The sequence below is a fragment of the Populus alba genome, chromosome 19, assembly GCF_005239225.2.
Source record: "Populus alba chromosome 19, ASM523922v2, whole genome shotgun sequence".
NCBI classification, from domain to species: Eukaryota; Viridiplantae; Streptophyta; class Magnoliopsida; order Malpighiales; family Salicaceae; genus Populus; species Populus alba.
In genome coordinates this window covers 6,130,288-6,142,529 of record NC_133302.1, presented here as the reverse complement: position 1 = coordinate 6,142,529, position 12,242 = coordinate 6,130,288, and positions in this window count along the sequence as shown.

Genomic DNA, 12,242 nt, shown 5'->3' with positions numbered 1-12,242 from the left:
CTGTCTATGACCATGTTTCAAAGAATGACAATATGAGATTGTCCTTTAAGTGCAGCATTGTTCCACAGTCAGTCTTGGTGATGTGCATCTTTTCACCATTCAATTGCATTCATTCATGTATCCTCAACGATTGCTAGCCATGCTTCAAAAGATGATGGTATGAAAGTGTCCTTCAAGTACATCCTTGTTTCTCCATTGCTGACAGGGTTCCCTAGAGCATCGGCTATTTTGGAACGACATTGCCCCCAATATCATCTGAATGTGCTCGTTCATTGATTATCTGTCTTTGAACATCATTGTCTTCAGCTCACTGATTCGTCATTTAATCATCTTTCATTGCCTCATAGCTGATCTGAGCACTGCTTGTTTTTCCTTTTCAAGGTCTACTGTATTGCCCCCAGCTGCTCAACTTTTCAAGTAGTGTCGAGGATTTCAATGTCATTTCTATCAACGATTTTGCATACTCAATCAATGTTCTTCTGTGTTTGATAATCTTCCTTCTTCTGGAATGAACTCTCATACTTCAAAGATCTTGTCTATTCAAAGTCTAGTTTGTTGAAATGAAATCAGAGATGTCCTTTTTGAAAATCTTTTGAAAATCAAGCTTTTTGATCAAAGACCCAACACACGTTATTCGAAATACGCAGTCCTTTGATTGTCTTGTATTTTGAAAATAGAAATTGACCCAATATAGGATTAAAAATGGCTTTTTCCATGGTTCTTTGTATCAATTTGAATCCTTGATATTGCGTATATCATTTTATAGTCTATGATGAGGTGACCGTTGTATGAATTTCAAAAGAAACAAAAAATGCTCAAGTCAAAACTCAGGCTTTATCAAGAAAGGTTGTTTCTTTTCTTAGCATTTATTTTATCAACATGCATAATAACCAGTAGTTTAATTCATGAAGCCACGACTCTTATGGAAAAACTCTTCAAGTTTTGAGAGCGCCATTTATCGGTTCAAATTTCTTGCTTGATTAAAAAGGGCTTTTAAAAGCACGTAATGCAGGCTATGGTTCATGGCTATGAAAGAAAGGAATTTCACAGGCTCAAAAGGTGTTTGAGGGTTTCAAAGACCTAGGATCAACATCAACTATTCATCAACTCTTTTCTATTGTTGTCTTTGTAGAGGAAACGACATATAACCTTGTTAACCTCAAAGTTTAGACTTTTCTTAACATAAGTCATAATGCAAATCCACATTTCCTTGATGAATAACCAACCTTAATCATCTGATAACATCAGAGGCTTTATAATGGACACCAAAAGTCACGTTTATAGCTTAGTCTTTTTTCTGGTATTGACTTTTGTTGTACCTTTCCTTGATTGAAATTTCTTTTGCTCTTCATAGACTTGATAGGCGTTCTCCTTCCTTTACCTTTGACTTGTATTTAAGTGAAGGTAATTTCAACTTCCCCTTTTTTTTTCGTTCTCTTTTTTTCATAGCCTTCCTCAAAACTTTCTTATATGCCCCCAGTCTATGTGTTTACTTTTAGCTCTCTCTCAATCATTGCACTTTTGTTCTAAGCCTTCCCCTTTATCCATTAATCATATCAGTGTCTCCAACATATCTATCATTTGCCCCTAGTGTGGGGTGTGATCCTAGTCAGGGTTTTCATGAAAAGATATTTTATCCAGCTCAAAATGGGACTACAAGGGATATAATCTTTAGAAAGTGAAGGGATATCAAAGATGGCCTTTTCTCATTTCAAGCAAGGACGGTTAGAGCCGATAAATTTTGACCTCATCCAGTGTAATGATTTGGACTTGTAAGAGTCAATGATTCACGAGTCCATAACTACCAAATCCACTACATGTCATTATGCATACTGCTAAAACTTAGCTATATAATATGTGGTTCAGTTTCAAGAGGTATGAGTTCAAAATTGTTTAGTCACCTCATGTCATTTCAACAAGAATCGAGTCATTTCTGCAATCAAAACACTTTTAATCTTCAGGATTGATTATCCTTTATCGCATGTTGGAGTTTGATCAAAATATTTTATCAAAATAAAATGTTAAACATCTGTTGATTTCAAAACAACAAAAAGACAAGAGCAAGGCATGTTTCGTTGAAGGATGAGATGTGATCCCAAAACAAAATGCATAATTCCAAAACAATATGATTGATTGTTCATCACCATTCTTGAATCAGCTTTTGTGGCAATATTTGCGTTTTGCCAAGCACTTTCGATCAACATGTCATTCTGAAAATGTTCGGGGGACAATATAGCCAATGACACCCTTCTTCACCGACTCCACTTGTCTCTTGCTCACCAACTTTCAAACTCAATTCTTGCAATTCTTGAAACTGTTCACTTGAAATGGTTGAGGACCCCACCATGACATCACATCTCTTATCTGGATTATACCAACTAGAAATTGGTGGTTGCATGGGATTTGTCGGAGTCAAGCAAAATTATGGAATCTGGCAGATGCTGGTCGACAAACTTAAACGGCAGAGGAATGTCCCATCTTGGCAAAGACATTTGAGCAATTGATGCTACCGTGAGACCTGGCTATACCCCATAATTAAGGGTTCACACCGTCAAAGTCATCTCCTGATTCACCTCTCATCATTGTTCTGGAATCCATGGCAGATCCTTCAATCTTTCCTCTCTTCATAGCTTGTTCAAATCTTCGGCAAATCCTCACAACATTATTTCAATCTTCCAATGTTGCTATGGTTGGTTGAGGATTGTTAGAAAACTTTCCAACAGCTTGGTAATCTTGGCAGCGCCCAGAAACTTGTATTATTGCCACTACCGACGTGTGGAATCACACATTGTCTTATTGGAAGAAAACGATGAACATGAATCTCCTCTATTTCTTCTTCGATTTCTCTTGAACGATGCAGCAAACAAGCACCAATAGAGGGAGTTCTGCTATGTTGAAGTTTTAGTCTTCTTCATGTTTTTCAGTCTAGGCATGTCTCTTCTCTCTACTTTTGTGTTTTAATACTGACATTGTTGGAGAGAAATCATAGATGATCTGAAACTACTGTATTCCTTCTTGGATTTCCCACTTGCGGATCCACAAACAGATTCCTGCCGAGAGAGCTCTGCTACGTTGAAGTTTGAAGTCTGCTCATATTTTCCAGACCAGGTCTGGCTCTTCAACCTACTAAGATGTCTTCGTGCTAAAACTGATGAGAGAAATATTTGTAGCATATGCAACTTATAAATCCCCTCTTGCATTCCCAATTTGCAGAGCCATAAATGGATTTTTGTAGAGAGAGCTCTGCCACGTAGAAGTTCAGTGTCTAATCATGGTTTTTCAGACCAACATCTTGTGTTGCTGAAATGGAATTGAGCTCATAATTGGGGTAGCTTCAAAGAAGACTAATGCACCATGTACAAGAGGCTAGTAGTCATTTGGTTCCATTAGATGATGTGGAGGTAATGAACCAGAGTTGTCATTAGTTGATGACTGAAGGCGTTGTTCTTTGTTCATGACTGAAAATGAGAGATATAGCTTCAATTGGATGTGAACAAGCAGTGTTCCTATAGAAGACTATGCAGACATTCTCTTTCCATTTGATGCTCAACACTTGTTCGAGCAGATCTGAGTCCAGCTACTTCACCTTCGATGCTCTCAACCTTAATCTGATAATGAGCCTCTATCTGACACATTTCTTCACTTTCATCATCTTTCTTCAATCACGTGCAGCACAGCTTGTGCGGGGACCTACCTTTCAACCCGGTTCATGCATGATAAATGTATGAACATGTAATCTATATGATGAACTCGCCCTTCGAGGGGTGACAATATAATCATAACTCTTGTATGATGGAACAAGAATCGTGATTTTGCCCAGATGCAAACAACGATAGCACATACAACTTAAGGACAAGTTCTATTTATTTTACGTGAGACAGGGTAGGTTTGCTACTTGGTCTCTAAAAGGGTCTCTTGTTGTCCCAGTGATTGCCCTCGTAAAGGCAATATAGGGGCCCAGCAGGTAATTGGTTGGCACGTGTCCAACTATTACCAGTCTAAGCACTCAACAAAGAGTTGGGGTTTACACAAACTTCAACCTTGACTCAAGTCGTAAGGTAAGCTGCTAGTCCCCCACCTAACCTAAAGCTTGTGTGTGCTTTCAAAAATTAAAACTTGTGATGCATGAGAGAATTATATATAATGCATGAATAAAACACAAATAAAATAAAACAAAGTACAAAAAAAACTTAAACACATCAAAACACAAAGCTTAGTCCGATAAAGTTGAAAACAATACCTTCCCCAGTGGAGTCGCCATTCTGTCACACCCCCACAAAATTTTTTTTAATAAGGGCACGACATCGGTTGGCGATTTTCGTTGTGTTCTGATGATTTGGTTCTTTGGAGTCGCCACCTAGTATTTGGTCACTAGGAACCCTAACTGGTCTTTCAGAGATTCTAAGGCAATGGACTGGTTGCGTAAAGGGAAGGTACTAGCACCCCTAATACGCCCTACCTAAGGTAAGCTGCTTGGTGTTTGGTTTGCTTTATAGTCTATGGTGTTGGTGTTTTCTAATCCCGTCAACTCGTAAATCGCAAGGATAAGAGAATAAAAGAATGAAGAAAATTTCACAATTCTTAAAAAAAACAATTACTTTTCACGACTCGTAAACCGTGGAGAAAAAAAATTAAAATTTTGAAATGTTCTCGATCGCAACCAAAGCTTCTTTCAAACATGCGCGTTGATTTATTACTCCCGATAATATTTTGGATGTTCGTCCTTTTAAGGATTTCTTCATCCAAACATTAGCGGTGAACAATAACCACAACTTCTCCTCCCAAAATAAGATTTTTATAGTTTTTGGAATATTGGCCAATACCCTTTGGAGTTTTACAAACAGGTTGTAAAATCCACAAATGCAAGAAAATGATTTTTGTGTTTAAGAAATTCTATGCGAAAACACATTTTCAAAACTTCCAATATTTTTTTTTTATATATAAAAAGAACATTCAAAACATGCTAGTGTATTGGCCGTATGCATGAAAACGAAACATTTTTTTTTTATAAACTCTTTTTTTTTTTTTTTTTACGAAAACAGGTGTTTTTTTAAATACTGAAATTATATCCCCATAGTATAAAAAAATGCAAATCAATATATATCAAAAACAACAATATATATATTTTTTTACTTTTCAGAAATTTTTTATTTTTTTTGAGAAAGAAAAAAAAATATACATATATACACACACATGCATAATATAATAATATAATATAATATTAATATATTAAATGGGCTGGGCCGGCCCAATTAACTGGGCGGACTCCAGGCCCAAAAATTGTTGGGCCGGACTCGGCCCAACAGCAACCTACTTTGGTCTGGGCCGGACCGGCCCAGACCCATATCATTGGGCCAGACACTGTCTGGCCCAACAAAAAAAAAAGAAATGAACGGGGGGGGGAATTATTTTCCCCCCACCTCCTGCATGCAGAAACGATTCTGCATGCAGGAGGCCAAAACTTGCGCCCGGATTAACAAGAAAGTGTGCAGGGGGGAGGAGACGTACCTGGCGCGGCGGAGACGATGGCTTGCTGACGGTGCTGCAGTGTCGTGGCTTCACGGACGGCGGCTCCAGGGCGGCGCTGCGGCTGTTTTCCAACGGTTCGTCGTCGTTCAACCGGTTCGTTCCTTCTGTTTCAGCTTCTTGAGTTCCCTCTCAGTTTCAACTATCCCAAGCTTCTCAACTTTTGGGTTTTCGGTGGCTGTTTCTTGAGTTCGGTGGTTTCTCTCTCTTTCAGTCTCTCTCTCTCTCTCACTGTTTCGGTTCTTCTCTTTCTTTTGCGGGTCCTCTCTTGGTCCTCTCTCCTTTTTTTTTCTTCGGTTTTCTCTTCTATTTATAGGGGCAGAACCGGTGTGGGGGACCATTGTTAGTGCGCCTTGGAGCGGGTTTCGCGGGTGGCTGGTCGGCCACCACCCGCGACAGCAAGGTGCCGTTTCTTTACTTTCGGCCGGTGGTCGGCCAATGCCTTCGGTCGGCGGTCCCACGGTGTGGGGGCTTCGGGTTGTTCGGTGGAGATGCAAGGGAGAGAGAGGCGGGAAGTTTATTTCAAAAACAAAGCTTTTCCTTCTGTTGCAGGTGCGGGGGAAAGGAAGAAGAAAGGGGAACAGTGCCGTTCAAAACGGCACCGTTCGGTCTTTTTTTTTTTTTTTTTTTTTTTATGCATGAAACGGCGTCGTTTTGGATAAAACGCGCCGTTTCATTTAAAAATAAAGGCACCAGAACATGTTTCGAATCAGTCCTTAATCATCTTTGTTTAATTCAATTTTGTCCCTGCTAATTTCGGTTCGTCCCCATAGTTGGCCGCGTTTTTCACTTTGGTCCTTGGCCTCTGATTTATGCAATTAAGCCCTCAATTGATCAATAAACTTCCAATTTCTTCAATTAAGCCCCTGAAACAATTCCAAACAGCCCCCCCTATCTTTGCGCCTTCTCCAAATTGGTCCCTGGTTTCGGATTTTCACAATTAAGTCCCTAATTGGCCCTTAAACTTCAATATTTATGCAATTAAGCCCCTGATTTGACTTAATAAAATCCTAAAAATTAAAATTTGGCCCCAGAACTTAAATTTCTTCAATTTAAAGCCCAAATTGACTTAAAAATCAATTTTTCTTGCAATCAAATCCCCTATAAATCCAATAAAAATCAATTAAACCCATAAACATCCAAATTTGGGCTTCTCTCCTCAAAATTCAAAATTTCCTTCTCAATAGGGTTCTCATCCTTCAAGAATATATTGTCAAAAATCCAATCTTTGTATCTTTATACTCCTTGACCAATTTTCTGACCATTTTCCGAGCGCTTCTGCCTCTTGTCATTTTTCTAGCCTTCTTTGGCTATTTATTTTATTTTTTTGCGGGGACCCAAAAATGGGTTACAACAGATGCCCCCTCTTTATAGAGCTTACGGAGCGAAGGCTTTGCGCAGTAAGCTTTATAAAGATAGTCCCAACTAAACTCCCGAAAACTGATCTAGTCGAAGCTTGATCGATCTGAAACTCTTTCTTTACAACAATCCTCTTCGGCCCTCGGAATCCCATCTGGCAATTCCCTTCAACGAAAATGAAATATGGGGGTCCCTTCTGGCGACCCTTTTTGACAAATATCGAAATGTGAGATCCCTTTTGGCGATCTCCTTTAATCAAACTTAGAATCCCATTTAGGATTCCTATTAACAAACATGAAGTACGAGGTCCCATCCGGCGACCTCCCAAAATAGTGAAACACGAAATCCCTTCTGGTGAATTCAAACAACCTAGAATCCCATCTGGCGATTCCTTTTAACCAACCAAAAGTGTGAGGTCCCATCTGGCGACCTCCACAATAGTGAAACACGAGATCCCTTCTGGCGATCTCAAACAACCTGGAATCCCATCTGGCGATTCCTTTTAACCAACATGAAGTGCGAGGTCCCATCTGGCGACCTCCACAATAGTGAAACACGAGATCCCTTCTGGCGATCTCAAGCAACCTGGAATCCCATCTGGCGATTCCTTTTAACCAACGTGAAGTGTGAGGTCCCATCTGGCGACCTCCATAATAGTGAAACATGAGATCCCTTTTGGCGATCTCAAGCAACCTGGAATCCCATCTGGCGATTCCTTTTAACCAACAAAGTGTGAGGTCCCATCTGGCGACCTCCACAATAGTGAAACACGAGATCCCTTCTGGCGATCTCAAGCAACCTGGAATCCCATCTGGCGATTCCTTTTAACCAACATGAAATACGAGATCCCATCTGGCGACCTCCAAATAGTGAAACACGAGATCCCTTCTGGCGATCTCAAACAACATGGAATCCCATCTGGCGATTCCCTTTTATTCAAAGCTGAAATATGAAGTCCCTTCTGGCGATCTTCATCGAAAAAACGAGATCCCTTCTTGCGATCTCTTTTAACCAAACAACTTGGAATCTCATCTGACGATTCCCTTTTACCAATTGCTATCGATGTCGTTCTTCCTGCTGGCAGGGTCTGAAAAATATTATCTTCTCTTCTTTCTGTTCTAGACTCAACTCAATGATTCTTTCTTCGTCCACAATCTCGTTGGAATGCACTAAGATCTCCTCCTGTAACGATAAAAAAACATACGTGCAATGACTTTATGATTAGATGCAATGCATGCATTCGTACCTGGTTTTGAAACATAGGCCCCCATCCTCTTTTCTAGTTCATGAGACTTCCTCGTAACATGAGCGTGCTTTTGAAGTCGTATGCCGGATTCATCTCTCGTGTTGCCTTTTTTCTTATCATATTCTTGGAGAAAAAGTATTTGACTTTCCTCAAGTAGCCCTTTTCTCAAAATGTAAGACTTGTTCTTGCTTTTATGTCATTGCTTTTGTCAAATGCTTTAGCTTGGTTTTCAAATCTATAGGCTTCCGTAAAAACTTTTCATAAAACATCTTGTATTGCCCCCAGTGTAGAGGTGTGATCCTAGTTTGAGCTTTTATATAGAGAAGAAATTCGTTCAGTCGATGCTAAACTTTTTAAATGAGTGAGGAGATGCACTGTTGGGATTAATGCAAAAAATGATTGTTGTGAGATCAATGCACAAAAGGAAAGAAATCAATGGCCAAACTTTGCTTTATTAATTTAGGGAACTACATCAAGCGTAATATCTTTTTTACAGAGTCAGAATTCACAGGCCGAGCTAGATCTTCTCCATCCATTCTAGCTAACTTCAAAGCTCCTCCTGAGAATGCCTTTGTTACTACATAAGGACCCTCATAATTTGGTGCCCATTTGCTTCGATCATCTCCTGGTAATGACAATATTTTCTTCAATACTAGATCCCCTTCTTGAAACATACGCGGTCTAACATTCTTATCATACGCCTTAGCCATTCGTTTCTGGTAAAGTTGATGACATATTGCAGCCATCCTCTTCTCACTGATCAAGTTCAATTGCTCGTATCTCACTCTGGCCCACTCGGCCTCTTCTATCTCAGAATCTATTAACACTCTTAACGATGGGATTTCCACTTCCAAAGGCATCACTGCCTCCATACCGTATACCAAAGAATATGGGGTAGTCCCTGTTGAGGTTCGAACTGCGGTGCGATATGCATGAAGGGCAAATGGTAACATCTCATGCCAATCCTTATAGGTGACTACCATCTTCTGAACAATCTTTTTGACATTCTTGTTAGCAGCTTCTACCGCCCCATTCATCTTTGGTCTATATGGCGAAGAATTGGAATGCTTGATTTTCCATTTAGTGCAGAGCTCTATTATCATCTTGCCGTTGAAATTCTGGGCATTATCAGTTATAATCTGTTCTGGGGGACCATACCGACATATCAAATCTCTCTCCATAAATTTCTTCACCACTTTTTGTGTCACATGAGCAAATGACCCGGCTTCTACCCATTTTGTGAAGTAGTCAATAGCCACGAGGATAAATCTATGACCATTGCTCGCTTTTGGGTTTACAGGTCCAATCACATCAATTCCCCATATCGCGAAAGGCCATGGAGATGTTAAGTTAAACAGAGGAGCTGGTGGCATATTGACCTTATCACTGTAAATTTGACATTTGTGACATTTTCTGACATAGTCGATACAATCTTTTTCTAGTGTCATCCAAAAATAACCAGCCCTTTGGATTTTCCTTGCCATCATGTGCCCGCTAGCATGGGTTGAGCAAATCCCCTCATGGACCTCTCTTAATGCCTTTCTAGCATCTGCCTCATCCAAACACCTTAACAGGGTACCATCAAATGATCTTTTATATAAAATCTCTCCATCTAAATAGAAGTCTATAGCCAACCTTCTCAAGGTTTTCTTATCCGTGTTAGAAGCTCCCACCGGATATTCCTGATTCTGCACAAGATTATTGATATCGTAATACCAAGGTTGTCCGTCCATCTCTCCTTCAACTAAACAACAGTGCGCTGGATCATTTCTAATATTAATGTGTACTGGTTGTACCTTGCACTTGAGGTCAATGGTAGTCATAGCAGCTAGTGTGGCCAAAGCATCCGCAAAATGGTTCCCCTCCCTTCCTAGATGGGTGAATCTAATTTCTTCAAATTCCTTTGCTAGCATAGATAGGTATTCCTGGTACGGCCTCAACTTCTCCTCTTTGGTTTGCCATTCCCCTTTGACCTGGCAGATGATCAACATTGAATCCCCATATACATCTATCTTCTTTATCTTTAACTCCAATGCCGCTTCTAAACCGAGTATACAAGCTTCGTACTCAGCTGTATTGTTGGTGCACTCAAAATGTAGTTTGACCGAAACTGGGTATTGTTTCTTATTAGGAGAGATTATTACCGCCCCTGCCCCGTTACCATGTACATTTACTGCCCCGTCAAAAAACATGGTCCACCAATCTGTCTTCTCTTCTTCCTTTTCTATTGACGATATATCTTCATCAGGGAAATCAAAATCCAAAGGCTCGTAATCTTCAACAGCATTATCGGCCAAATGGTCTGCAATGGCACTCCCTTTTATGGCTTTCCTTGTCATGTACACTATGTCATATTCTGCTAATAAAACCTACCACCTTGCAATTCGACTTGAGAGAAAAGGCTTATTACAAATATACCTCAGGGGATCCAATTTTGAAATCAACCAAGTGGTATAGTATAACATGTAATGTCGCAACCTCTTTGCCGCCCACACCAATGCACAACACAGCTTTTCTATCTCCGTGTATCTGGACTCACATTCAGTGAATTTCTTACTCAAGTAATAAATAGCTCTTTCCTTCCTTCCGGTTTCATCATGCTGACCCAATACACATCCCATGGCTACTTCAGTTACGGTTAGATATAATACTAGAGGTTTCCCTGATACAGGAGGCACCAGTAGAGGTGGATTTTGTAAATAATGCTTGATTTTATTGAACGCCTCCTCACACTCCTCATTCCAGGTTCCAGGGTTCTTTTTCCTTAGTAGTCGGAATATAGGCTCGCATGTTGTTGTTAGCTGAGCTATAAATCGAGCAATGTAATTCAACCTTCCTAAGAATCCTCTTACTTCTTTCTCCGTCTTAGGGGATGACATAGCTTGAATGACCCTTACTTTGTCTGGATCCACCTCTATACCTCTATCGCTTACCACAAATCCCAACAGCTTGCCCGACTTAACTCCGAATGAACATTTTGCAGGATTAAGCCTTAGTTCATACTTCCTCAACCTCTCAAATAACTTCCTCAAAACTTCCGACGTTCGCATGGGGTCAAACCAATCATTTCCAAGCATACTCTGAGATACCCCCGGGAAAGGGGCCGACGGTGCTCCTATAGGTGGTTGGGTAGATGTTCCCTCCCCATTCTTGGCTTTTAAAAGTTGCTCAAGCAGATTGGTCAACCGGGAAACTTCATTTTTCACGGATTCCAACTCGGTCTGGTAGTGTGACTCTAACTGAACTCTTTCTTCGTTTTCCATTCTTGATCTGGACCGGGTTTGGTGGACTCTGGATGTGGGACCTATGTTTCACGATCTGGAGATGCATGCATAGATGTATGAGAAAATGTATGATTGTGATGGATGCATGCATGTTTTATTGTGAACGAAAAATAACCATCCCATTATAAGCATTCTCTTGTCACATTGCTTTGATAGAAGTTCTGCCTTTCGAGTCGTTTTGCTAGAATCATGTTCACTAAGAGACAGATTTTGCATAAGAAGATGGGTCAACGCCCTTTTCATTAATGCTTGGATAAAAATACATTTAAAAAAATACAACATGCTAATCTCTTTCCTCCATAAACTCCTTAGCCAAAGGTAAGAAAGCAAAGTCGCGGTTCTCAATCTTCCCTAAAAAGGCATCGGTTTCGGCTAGGCTTCGGCGATAGTGAATGATGTCTCCTCCCACATTCCGTGCATTGATTCTAATAATTCGAGCATGTGCAGCAGCTTCGTCCATTTGCTCATCGGTTTTGGTCATTTTTTCTATGAGCAACATGTTTGTTCTGTTCAAAGCAATGTTGTTGGCGTCGATTCGATCCTTGTGCTTTTCCGTTGCTACTAGCTTCTCGTCCAAATACTTCGACTTTTCGCGTTCTTTGTCGAGCTTTATCCTTGCAACTTTTATCTCACTCCTCTTGGCTGCTAACTCCGCTTTAACATCCTCGAATCCTCCCCTTTTGCTTTCCAACTCTATATATTTCTTATTCAAATCCTTATACCTCCTAATCCTATCCATTAGTTTGAATTGCACTTGCACAAATTTTTCTTGGTAATATTTTGCACTTTCTTGGCAATCGCTAAAGTCCATCTCCATTGCTTCAAGT